Below are 13,563 nucleotides of genomic sequence, written 5' to 3' on the forward strand. Positions count from 1 at the left end.
AGTTTCCGTGAGAAGAATGCCACAGGGTGGAGCAATTCCCTGGTGCCCTTTCGCTGGGATAGGATGGAACCTACCGCATTCTCTGACGCATCTACCTCCAAGATGTAGGGTAAGGCAGCGTCGGGGTGACCCAGGATGGGTGCCGAAGTGAATAGCTTCTTCAAAGCTTCGAAAGCTTCCTGCGCCTCTGGCGTCCACCTGAATCGAGTTCCAAGCTTGGTTAGCTGAGTAATGGGGGAGACCAGACCCGAGAAGTTCTTGATGAACTTGCGGTAAAAGTTTGCGAACCCGACAAACCGTTGGACGCCCTTCCTGTCTGTGGGTTCAGGCCAATCCAGTATTGCAGAGACTTTCTGAGGGTCCATCGTGACCCCCGCGGTGGAGATAATCAGACCCAGAAAAGTAATACTAGACTGTTCAAAGCAACATTTGTCAGCTTTGGCGTATAAGCCGTGCTGCCGCAACCGCCCTAATACCTTTGCTACATGAACCCTGTGCTCCCCCAGAGAAGGTGAAAAAATCTAAATATCGTCTAAGTAGACTATAACAAAGACATCCAGGAAATCCCTAAAAATGTCGTTCACAAAGTGTTGGAAGGTGGCCGGTGCATTGCACAGACCGAACGGCATGACCAGATATTCGAAGTGGCCGAAGCGGGTGCGGAATGCCGTTTTCCACTCGTCCCCCTCCCTTATGCGAACCAGGTTGTATGCTCCCCTTAAGTCCAGTTTTGTGAACACCACTGCCGCCTTTAAACTCTGAAATAACTCTGGTACCAACGGCAGGGGGTAACGGTTTTTGATTGTAACTCTATTCAATTCCCGGTAATCAATACACGGTCTCAAGGTCTTGTCCTTTTTTTCTACAAAGAAAATCCCTGCCCCTGCCGGAGAGGTAGAGGGGCGGATGAATCCCTTCTGCAGGCTGTCCTCAATGTATTCCCTCAGGGCCCCCAATTCGAGCTCCGAAAGGGGGAAGATCCGCCCGAAAGGGATCTCTGAGCCAGGTAACAGGTCGATAGGACAGTCATACGGGCGGTGGGGGGGTAGAGTATCTGCTCCCCGTTTACTGAATACATCAAGGAATTCATGGTAGGCTGCAGGATGACCTGCCTTAAGTCGGCATCCCCCTCTGAGCACACAAGGACCTGGGGAACCCCCGGGCCCGAAGTGCGGCAGTGTTCCCGACAGTATGAGGAAGGGAACGAGACTACCCTGGTTTCCCAGTCAATCTGGGGGTTATGAGCCCGTAACCACGGAAGCCCCAGAATGACTGGAAAAAGGGGTGATGCGATGGCATCCAAGCGGAGGAGTTCCTGGTGTTGGCTGGCAATGGTGGTAGCAATGGAAGGGGTCTTCTGGTTAACCACCCCTGATCTTATCCGGGACCCATCGGCCAGAAATATGTTGAACCCCTTTTCTTTTGGTTGGAGGGGAATACCCTGCTGGTGAGCAAAATTAATATCTACAAAACAGCTGCATGCCCCCGAGTCAATTATGGCTGTCACTTCCACGGTCCTTTCTGGCAGCTGAAAGGAGAGGGGTACAACTAAGTATTGGGAAGAATGAACATCGCCAACAGATAAGGAAGAAGAGGTGCACTTACTCAGTTTCTGCGGGCAGGATCGTACCATGTGACCAGCTTCACCACAGTAGAGGCATAGGTTCTGGGAGCGTCTGCGCTGGCGTTCCTCTGGAGATAGCTTAGGTCGCGCCAGGCCTAGCTGCATGGGTTCAGGAGTATCCTCCGGTGGTGGGTTCAGGAACTGTGGCCTAGTGGATTGGCTGTGACCCTGGAAAGACCCCCAGGTACCTCCTCGACCCTGACCGAACCTCTCAAACCTGCGTTCCCGCAGTCTTCGGTCAATCTTGATGGTTAGTGCAATTAAGTCTTCTAGCGCCTCAGGCATTTCTACCCGGGCGAGCTCGTCTTTCAGGGCCTCTGACAGGCCCATACGGAACTGGTGCACAAGGGCAAACTCGTTCCAGCGTGTGTCCCCCATCCAACGCCTAAAATCAGAGGCGTACTCCTCCGCCGCCCGTCGGCCCTGCCGGAGTGTGTACAAGGTTGCTTCGGCCGAAGCTGCCCGCTGTGGGTCATCATATAAGATGGCCATTGCGTCAAAAAAAACGTTAACTGAGCCTAAGTGGGGGTCATTGTTCCCTCTCAGTCGGTGGGCCCAGTCTTGGGGTTCACCCTGCAGGAGGGAGATGACAAACCCCACCTTTACTGATTCCGTCAAAAAGGTACGAGGTTGCAACTCAAAATAGAGAAGGCAGGATTCACGGAACGACCTAAAGCGTGTGCGGTCCCCTGTGAAAACGCTCCGGTAGGGGTACCCGGGGTTCGGCCATAGGAAGTGATGCGGGGGCCCCTGAAGCAGGCTCAGGGGCTGCTACGGGCGGAGGTGCAGGGGTCGGGGCCTGTGGTGCAGGGGCAGATATCGTGCAGGCCTGGAACCGATTTTCAATCTGTAAACACCTGTCCTGTAATACGTTTACAGCTTGCGTCAAGGAAGCCAGGTGCCTACAAACTTCCTCCAGCGGGGAGGGTCCTCCTCGAGGCTCCGTCATGGCCTTCTGGTACTGTAAGGGACCACCCAGCAGTACCACTAGCACTCCACTAAATAGGCGTTTCCAGAGCACGGAGTCTAAGTCCCAGGGTGCTTGTTCACCAGGGCCCCTGATGGTGGGGATGGACTTGGAGCCCCCCGAGACCAGGTCGTGACTACTGGGCAAACCTGTTAGTGGTAGTGGTATTCGCCGAGGGCTCCTGCGGGGAAGAGCCTGATATGAGGAGGTCAGGAGACCCCACTGGGAGGGATGGACGGATGGATAGATGGCTGAGCAGGTGCGAGGTCAGACAAGCCGGGTCGGTAACAGGGAGGACGGTACGGTACAAGGCAGCGGGCAGAGAATAGTCGGGTCACACGCCAGGTCAGCAACAGCAGGTCAGATCCAATAGGGGGCATTCAAGAGAGAGGTCAGGCGAAGCAAGGGTCAGGGCAGGAGAAATACAGCAAGGTCAAAGCACAATCCGGGTCAGCAACTTACAATTCACAGGTTCGCAGATACAGGATACAGGTAAGACCAGAAGGCACTGAATGACAGCTCAGGGCCACTTAAATATCCCGCCCTGCGCTGCCATTGGTGCCCAGCGGGCGGCCGCGGCTTCTACTGCGCATGCGCGAACTCGAACGCCGCGGCCGGCCCGGACCTAATGCTCGAGTCCCTGCACAGGGCGGCACACTGCGCCTGCGCCGGGACCATTGCGGCGGGGATCGAGGGGATCCCTGACACCTCCTGTGTAACTCTATACTGATAACCTAAAGCATCACCTATGGAGAATTTTAAGTATAGTAGTTTAGCGCCATTCCACAGGTGTACGCAATTTTAAAGCATGACATGTTAAGTATCTATTTACTCAGCATAACATCATCTTTTACATTTTACTAAAAAAATGGTTATAATATTGTGTTTGTGTGCAATAAAATTCAGTTAAGTGTATTTTTTCTAAAAAAAAACGCTGTGCAAATACCGTGTCACATAAAAAGTTGCAACACCCATCATTTTATTCTATAGGGCCTTTGCTAAAAAAATATATATAATGTTTGGGGGGTTTTCAATAATTTTCGATCAAAAAAAGTATACAGTAGGTTTTTCTCCATGTATGTGAGAAGTGTCAGAATTGGCTGGGTAGACAAGTGGTTAAATTATTGTGGCTCCTATGGAGGTAAGACTACATCTATCACACTTTCCAAGACAAGCTCCTCATGAGGAATGTAGGGAGAGGGGATGTGTCAGCCTAAATGTTCCAGGCAAGTGGGCAAGTGTTTGGAGCAGGAGAAAAGTGGTCAAAGCATCTGTCTCCTTGTTAGCTGTATTGTCGGACTGCTGTGGAGGGAGGAGGGGTGTGCTGTCAGACCTCACAGCTAGCCTTAGACAGCACCTTGGGAAATAGGACAAAGTACTACATTTACTTTGTCCCCGGAGGAACAGAACACATTAACAAGAATTGAAATGGAATGTTTTCTTTAAAGAGACATCTAGAATCAATAATTCCCCTAATATCACCCCTACACTCAGTTAGCTTCTTGCTGTAGCACCATGCTAGAGAAGGATGCTAGGTAAATGTAATATTTGTCTCCTTCTGCAATCAGGGGAGCAGTAACCTTTTGACTGGTCTGTTCAGGGCTTCACAGGCTGGGAGTGTGATTGCTTCCACCTGCCTCTAGAAGAGGTTTCTAGAGCTTAGGGAGCGGGATTCAAAATAACCAGCGTGATTATTTATCAGGTTACAGCCAATCCCTGGAGAGGAGTATCCAGAAGAGGGCTGGAATGATGGAGTGACAATTCAAATAACCAGCTTGAATATTGATCAGGGCCTAGTCAATCCATATGGAAGTGTTTCCTGATGGTGGCTGAGAAGGTGATAAGTAGTCTGGAGCCCCAAAGAGAGGAGAGTTCCAAGCCTCTAGGGCTCCTGCCCTAGCAGACAGCCTGTGGACTGATTTGATGTTTTGGGAGGTCTCAAGTTTGGCAGAGCTGAGGACCTGTCATCTTTGGATAACAGCATTTCAAGCTTAAACTTCCATAGCTGGTAGTTGGTATTGTTGAGCTTTGCTATTGTAAACGTCATATCCAAAGCACTTGCCATCTTTCAGTGAATTGGATACAGCTCTTGTTTCCTCACACAGGATTTGGTAGGATTGTAAATGCAGCACTTACTTGCTTTTAGTTCTCCTTTTTCCAGTGTCTGGAGCTGGGGCCATAACCTGTTGGTTATGCGTTAGAGAAGACACTGGTAGCTTGTGAGGCAGAACTCTGTTTTACTTGTGTGGCTTAAGTTGCAAACATACAGAACACATTTCAGCAGTCATCTTGGTTTTGAAGAGAGGAAGAGAGGAAAAGAAAGAACCAACAAGTTTTACACATATGCACAACTAGTAACCTTAGTGTACAGTGCCATCTACTGGTCAAGTGATATTAACACACAATACTATATAGTACATGCTGTTGTATTCCCAACAACCTGGATATGAGCTGGAGCTGTAGAAGGAATCTGGTCTGAAGAAAGGATGTTCTCCCTCAGTGGGTGATGTCCAGAGGAAGCTGGAAGAGGGCAGCTGTCCTAGGGACTTGTGAGTACTGACCCTGAATTGATTCCTGGTGACCGTGTGCTTTTAGGATATAAGTGCTATATGTAGCTTGGACTGAGGCAGCTCTCATAGGGTCTCAGATACTTACCATTCCTCATTCTCAGGAGTCTCCTGGATTGGGAGCTTAGAGAAGTGTGCCCTCCTGTACTGTGCAGTGTTCCTGAGATTGTACTGGGTACCACTAGCCATGCAGTGGTGCAGGGCAACCAAATGTCAAAGAGATCTGCTTCATAATCCTCAGCTGTGAGACCTTAGACTGTTCAATTTTCACAATTGCTTATGGAGAAGGTCATCCTCTGGGTGCTAGGTACTAACCATTTTTGAGTATCCCATGCCCTAATCCCTATCCTGGTATCCAAGTTTTACCTGCAATAAATTGCAAAAAAGCAAACCTCTAGACCAGTTATTGGAGCTGGAGTGAATGGACTGTTGCTTGGTTGGATGGTGACATCTGTACTGTTGGGGGGAAAACCAGTTAAAACCAGCGGCCTCTGTAGGGATAGCACTACATTCCTCAGCCGAAGGATTTGGAGATTGACAGTTCTGAACCCTGAGGTGCTCACAGCACTCCCTTGTGTAAACATTAAAGCCTCCCTTGTGTTGTTATTTACAAGTCCTGAAACTTCTTCTCTGATGACAGTAAACTTTTGCAGACTCAAAGCTCTTATTCAGGTAACACTCTATAGCACAGGTGTCAAACTGGCAGCCCTCCAGCTGTTGCCAAACTACAATTCCCATGAGGCATTGCAAGATTGACAGCTACAAGCATGACTCCTAAAGGCAGAGGCATGATGGGACTTGTAGTTTCGCAACAGCTGGAGGGCCGCCAGTTTGACACCCCTGCTCTATAGCAAGGGTAGAGCAGCAACCATTAACATAATAAATGTCTTGTTCACAAGCATTAGGCAACTGGCATGCCAGTGAATTGTACTTTTAATTAGTTCAGTTAGTTCAGTGTTTGCACTTATAATTGTAATGCTAATGGCAAGTTAAACCTGTTAATTGTGGTATGACATATTTTAAATCATGACATTGGTCCAGCTTGGACCAATGTCAGTATGCATATACCATACCATACCTGGTGATCCCCCTGGAACCTGGAAATCACTGTAGTATACACCCCTACTCCAGTGATCTCCACTGGCTTCCAGATTCCATGCTGGGCAGTTGGCCTGCTGCATTATGAATACATGAGATTGCCTGCTAGGCATGAACATCATTCAGAGAATGCTTTGCATTTTCTCATTGAATGCAAAGCATTATCTGTCCTTGCCCTCAAGTAGCTTAAAATCTAAGGTCCCTATGCATACTAGGGCCAACTTAGACAGCAGCCATTTAACCTACCAACATGTATTGATGTGTGGGAGGAAACTGGAGTGCCCAGAGGAAGCAAGCACATGGAAAAGCAAGGCACATGGAGAACAAACAGTGCATTCAAACCGATGACTAGGGATGAATCTAATTTCCCTAGATTCGTTTTGAGCAGAGTTCAGAAAAGTTCAAAGAAGTTTGGATATCGAGCCCAAACCCCACTGAAATAAATGGGAGCTGAATCTGTCAAATTAAATAAAGACCACTTTCTGGGCTAATAGGGGGTGTCAAAAATAGCATGAAGTGGGGTGTGGGCACTGCCCTGGGAAACAACTAACAAGAAAGAAAAAAAAAAGTTAAAATATTCAGTTTGGCCAGAAGCAGGAATTTTTTAAATCGCTAAAATGAAGCATTAAAAATGCCCACTTCTTTTACATTGCATGCCTTTGGGTGTGGGGGTGGGGGTGTTCTAAGCCTGCCTGTGAACTGGCACATATCTGTAATGTACAGAATGTGCTGGATGAGTCTGTGTTCTTTCTTTCTTTTTCTTTTTTTTCAAAGACATTGGCAATGAATGCAATTTGCCATCAATTTAAACTGTATCATTTTTCTTTGTAAATGTCACTTTTGCTGTAGCACATCCTACAGCAAGAATGAGTCCAGTATGGATTTTAAGAGGGTCCGCTTATAGTCCTGCACAGCCAGACAATGCACATTTTTCCACACAGACTTGGATCCAGGAGACAGTAACCAGTCTTTGAGTTTTGTTTTGAAGTATTATTAGGGGATTGAAGTTGGATGGGGTAAGGGATGTACGGGATGCCCAAGGGTAATGGCAACAGAGGACAAACTCCTTAGTAACTATGTACAAGTCTTTACACAGCAGAATTGTCTCTTCTGGAGAGCTAGCCAACATCTTCTGTTGTACCATCCCAGGCCCTAGATAAAACCTCTTCTCGTCCACTTGTACTTGTACTGTCCTTGAGCAGGGGATCCATTGCCTGCCAGTGCAGTTTGAAACTGTCCATGGTAAGAAAGCTAATTCAGTTTCCCAGTAGAGTGCCTCTTTCCTCTTACTGGCCCAGGGAGTGCAGGTCTAATCACTCAGTCCTTCTGTGCTGCTGGTGGGTCGGTGGCTTCTGCCAGGCCTTCTAGTTGAGCCACTCCTTCCCTGCTACACAGGTGGTCCTTGGTCTGGGGCCCGGTGAAGTCCTGAGCTTTACTCCCTCCAAAAACCTCTGCATGTAGTTGAGCCCCTCTCAATCTGGGCCCCCTCCTAGTCTCCTGCTCTCCAGCCTCTCACTTCCTCTCCATCTTCAACCTGAACTCTCCTGATGCTAAGCAGACTTGGTCACTCTTAAGGGCTTTCCTGGCCCATTGCCAAGCCTCCTATTGGAGATTGGCGAGGATCCCTTAAGAGTGCAGACTAGCCACTCCTTACCACCACCCACTGCTTTTAGAACTTTCTCAAAAGTTGCTTGGGGAAGTCTCAGACAGACAGTCTGCAGAACCTCTCAGCCCTGACCGAAATTTTGCCCTTCTGACTGCTGCACCAGGCTGCTACTCAGTCTCTGACTAACAATTGAAAGTTTAGCTCCCCTAGCTACCTAGGAGGGTGCTACACACATATTTGCAAATATATGTGAAAGCCACAGTACTTCGCTGAGGCTCCTCTGTATACTAGCTCCTAGTTGGAGCACATATAGCAGTGGATAAATTAAGGGCAGGTTTCCCTGGAGGGTGCCGCATGTATACAAGGGACTAGGATCCAAACACACAAAAAGAGATAGCAGTTGACTAGGGCAAACTGCAAAAAAAGTTGGTATACATAAATCCAATGCAGGGTACAGAATACATCAATATAGATGCAAGAAAGTATCTTTATTATGATCTACAAGAACCTGTGAAGGATAGGCTCTTTCCAAGGTGAACACACGGTCAATCACATATAAAAACAGTCTATTAAAAACATTTGTCCACGTCATACACGTAGCTAAATAACATAGAGCAGTTATGGGCTGGGAAACCATGTTAAATTAAACCTCTTGAAAAAGATTCTTGCTATGAAGATAATGACAAAAATAGCTGCATTGAATGATCAAGAGTTCTCAATGAGTACAATCAGGATAGTGCATCTTCCTGGCTGGAGTACCTTACTGACTTCCAGTGATGACATGAGCAGGGAAATGGATGTTATCTCACCGCTTAAAGATATTCATCAACCATATATGGTATTGTAGTAGTGATGATGAAATAACAGATAGGGTTAGTCCTGAAAGATCAACAAAATTTGATGAGCAATAATGCAATAAAGTAGAAATTCCATGCACTGGTTTCAGATGACAGTGATGTAGTCATGCATTAAGGGTTCAGATGACAGTGATGTAGTCATGCATTAAGGGTTCAGATGACAGTGGCAGTCATATGGCTATGTATTCTATGTATGTAAGAATCCAATTATCATCGAGGGCTCATAATACCTTCAGAGTGTCTCATCAACACGATTCTCGATCGATCGTTAATATATGCCAGATGTATAGAGATGACATTCAATGTCGGCCGATTTCTCTTTAGTAATGGACCAGCTGAAAATAGTGATCGCTCAGTGGCATCTGAGATGAGCAAGCATAGATGGATCAAACAAGTGAGTGAGATAGCCATGCATCATGCTTTCAGTGTGTCGGGTTAACCCCTTTAATTGCACTGAATGGGTATAGATAGTCCTTTGGCATGGATATTGTGCGGGTAATATATGAAAAAAGTCCCGATCAAACCGCAGACAAAGTTAGTGTAAGTTCAAGTGAAGGCCAAGTGGAAAAGTGATTCCAAAGTAAACACTTACTGTCAGCTCCACTAGTGCTTCTTCCAAGACCAATTTTGCCATACATTTTTAATTTCGTTGTGCATGACAGAGGGTACTTGCCAGTGGAGGCTTTCATAGCAGCTTGATTGTCAGCAAAAGTGGATGAAAGTGCTTGAGGATCATGGCATCTTAGACGTTAGTTTCCATCTCTCCATGTGGTTGTCCAGCATGGAGGCATGTAGCATGCATCATCCCCCATGTGGAAGCTTCAGCAGTGATGTGTGGACGTGATGATGTCACTACATTGACGAGTTTCATCCGTCAATCATCGCGGACTTCGTTCTGACTGGCGGACGAAATGTGTCAACCTAGTGACATCATCACGTCCATGCATCACGTATACATACACATACTAGGGCCAACTTAGACAGTAGCCATTTAACCTACCAACATGTCTTGGTGTTTGGGAGGAAACCAGGGTACCCGGAGGAAGCAAGGACATGGAGAAGCAAGGCACATGAACAACAAACAGTGCATTCAAACCGATGACTAGGGATGAGTCACATTGCCCTGGGTTGGTTTTGAGCAGAATTCGGAAAAATTCAAAGAAGTTTGGATATCGAGCCCAAACACCACTGAAATAAATGGGAGCTGAATCTGTCAAATCAAATAAAAGACCACTTTCTTGGCTAAAAGGGGATGTCTGACGAAGTCCGGATGAAACGCGTCAACGTAGTGACATCATCACCTCCACGCATCACGTATGCTAAAGCTTCCACATGGGGGATGATGCATGCTACATTCCTCCATGTTGGACAACCACATGGCGAGATGGAAACTAACTTCTAAGATGCTATGATCCTCAAGCACTTTCATCCACTTTTGCTGACAATCAAGCTGCTATGAAAGCCTCCACCGGCAAGTACCCTCTGTCATGCACAACGAAATGAAAAATATATGGCTATATTGATCTCAGAAGACGCACTCGCGGATCTGACAGTAAGTGTTTACTTTGGAATCACCTTTCCACTTGGCTTTCACTTGAACTTACACTAACTTTGTCGACCTTGCTCTGAAGGATTTTTTCATATATTACCCGCACAATATCCATGCCAATGGACTATCTATACCCATTCAGTGCAATTAAAGGGGTTAACCCGACACACTGAAAGCATGATGCATGGCTATCTCACTCACTTGTTTGGTCCATCTATGCTTGCTCATCTCAGATGCCACTGAGCGATCGCTATCTTCAGCTTGTCAATTACTAAAGAGAAATCGGCCGATATTGAATGTCATCTCCATACATCTGGCATATATTAAAGATCGATCGACAATTGTGATTATGAGACACTCTGAAGGTATTATGAGCCCTCGATGATAATTGGATTCTTATATACATAGAATACATAGCCATATGACTGTCACTGTCATCTGAACCCTAATTCATGACTACATCACTGTCATCTGAACCCTTAATGCATGACTACATCACTGTCATCTGAAACCAATGCATGGAATTTCTACTTTATTGCATTATTGCTCATCGAATTTTGTTGATCTTTCAGGACTAACCCTATCTGTTATTTCATCATCGCTTCTACAATACCATATATGGTTGATGAATATCTTCAAACGGTGAGATAACATCCATTTCCCTGCTCATGTCATCACTAGAAGTCAGTAAGGTACTCCAGCCAGGAAGATGCACTATCCTGATTGTACTCAGTGAGAACTCTTGATCATTCAATGCAGCTATTTTTGTCATTATCTTCATAGCAAGAATCTTTTTCAAGAGGTTTAATTCAACATGGTTTCCCAGCCCATAACTGCTCTATGTTATTTAGCTACGTGTATGACGTGGACAAATGTTTTTAATAGACTGTTTTTATATGTGATTGACCGTGTGTTCACCTTGGAAAGAGCCTATCCTTCACAGGTTCTTTGAGATCATAATAAAGATACTTTCTTGCATCCATATTGATGTATTCTGTACCCTGCATTGGATTCATGTATAACAATTTTTTTTGCAGTTTGCCCTAGTCAACTGCTATCTCTTTTTGTATGCTATTATATTCGGTTAATAATCCACACCTATATTAATGGTGAGACAGAGAAAGTTTTATAGGTATATATACCTTTTGATGTGGCATTTATTATTTTTTGATTATAGGATCCAAACACACCTGAGCTCATCCCTGGTAGTAACTGCCTGGAGTTTGAATGTTCTCCCTGTGCCTGCGTGGGTTTCCTCCTGGGACTCCGGTTTCCTCACACACTCCAAAGACATTCTGGTAGGTTAATTGGCTCCTGTCTAAATTGGCCCTAGTATGTGTATGTATGAATGTAAGTTAGGGACCTTAGATTGTACACCCCTTGAGGGTTAGGGACTGATGTGAATGTACAATATATATGTGTAAAGCGCTGCGCAAACTGACGGTGCTATATAAGTACCTGAAATAAATAAATAAAAAAATAAAAATAAATTAGGCTCTATGTACAGGGGACACTTCTGAACGATGGAAACTGCTGGAAAACGTAGGTTAAAAAACGTCTGTTTAGCCACGTTTGCATACCGCATTTATGAGCGTTTGCGTTTAGAAGCGTTTTTTTTTAAATAACCTCAGGAGACCTTCCAAAATACCCAGAAAGCACTGAAAAACAGTACATATTAACTATTTCAGACATTTTGAGGGAAATAGAGAGAGCAGAAGCAGAGAGAGCAGTATTTGTTGAGATTAGTTTTTTTTTTTTTTTGTGGTGTTTGGATGTGTTCCAGCTTATTTCTGTGCATAAATTATTGCAGCAGTGTCTAGCATTTTTTTTTTCATGCAAAATCTCAAAGTATGGTGCGCGTACCGTGTTTGAAGCACTGATAAAATCCACTGCTGAACGCAAGTTTTCTGCATTCAAAAAAATGACTGTAAACTCAACTGCCTGTAAACGACGATGTGTACATGGACACATAGGAAAACATTAGAGTGAGTTCAGGGGCTGCTGAAAAAAACGCTGAACAGGTCATAAACGTGAGTTTATCAGCTGCACTGTACATGAGCCCTAAGAGTTTACCATCCCTATGTTATACCAAAAGAAAAAACAGCAAAATGAAAATTATTGACAAATGAAATTTGAAACATAAACCATTCATTTGACCTTAAAGCAGAACTAAACTGTATCTGAGCACCACAAACTGAAAATGCCATTTAATTCATTTTTAATTTCCAAAGCAAACTCCCCCCTCCATCCATGTTTCCATGTTTTATTTTGTTGAGAAATCACTCTGGAAAACACCTCCTAGCATTTCGTGAGTAAGGGCAGATGAATTACGTAGCATTTACTTACTGGAATCTATCTGCACTTATCTCAGGCATGCAGGTAGAAGGGTGTGCTTAGCTGAGCAATCCCCTCCTTCTCTCCTCCAAATGAAAAAAAAAAAATACTCATGAAGACTAGTGGGATATATGACATCATTCTGGCCTAGGCTAGAAACCAGAAAGCAACTGAAGAAATGTGGGAAAAAAAGTAAATATATAGTATAATATACCTTCCCATCTATTACCGTAACTAATGCTAACAGCATACGAATTAAAATAGATCATCCTGATTGAGTTTAGTTCTGCTGTCAATGAAAAAAAATTAGTACATTTTATACTGTAATTTTATTGTTACAAATAAAAAACAACATCTCCAAAAATGTTTTTATTTTTTTTAAAATATGAGATGGATATATTTCAGCATGATTTGCTAAACATTACCTTTTTTTTTTATTATTTTTTTTATTATTTTAGTATTGGTAAAATTTGCAGCTTACTCCTCCATAGTTATATCCTTCTTAATAGAAGCTGATCTATGATGGCCTCTGCCATTATGTCAGCTTGTTACTGCAGTTTACTTTTCAGCTCTTTCAGCTTTTCTTTGTGACTAAAATACGTGTGTTTTTTTCTCCCATTCCTTTCCGACTTTACACCATCAAATGAATTCAGCCCTCAGCAGACTGCAGGCAATTTTATTTCCCGCTCACCTCTTCTGACACTATATAATGATGTGCCGGGAATATTTTCTTTTATATTCTAGACTTTTTTTTCTAATGTTTTATAAAGATTTTACTTTTTTTTTTCTGTCTTTCAAAAAATGTAATCAGCTGTAACTATATAATAAAATATTAATAAAAGGTGGAGAAGATATGTCTTTGTTTTTTTTAAGAATTTTTAATATATTTTTTCTCACTTCATTAAATTTTGCCTTTTTCTGATGCCTAATTTTACTCCAATTTAATAAGGTTCAGAGTAGA

This window comes from Staurois parvus, unplaced genomic scaffold, assembly GCF_062004578.1.
Source record: "Staurois parvus isolate SC_StPar_1 unplaced genomic scaffold, SC_StPar_1.0 ptg000708l, whole genome shotgun sequence".
Taxonomy (NCBI): Eukaryota; Metazoa; Chordata; class Amphibia; order Anura; family Ranidae; genus Staurois; species Staurois parvus.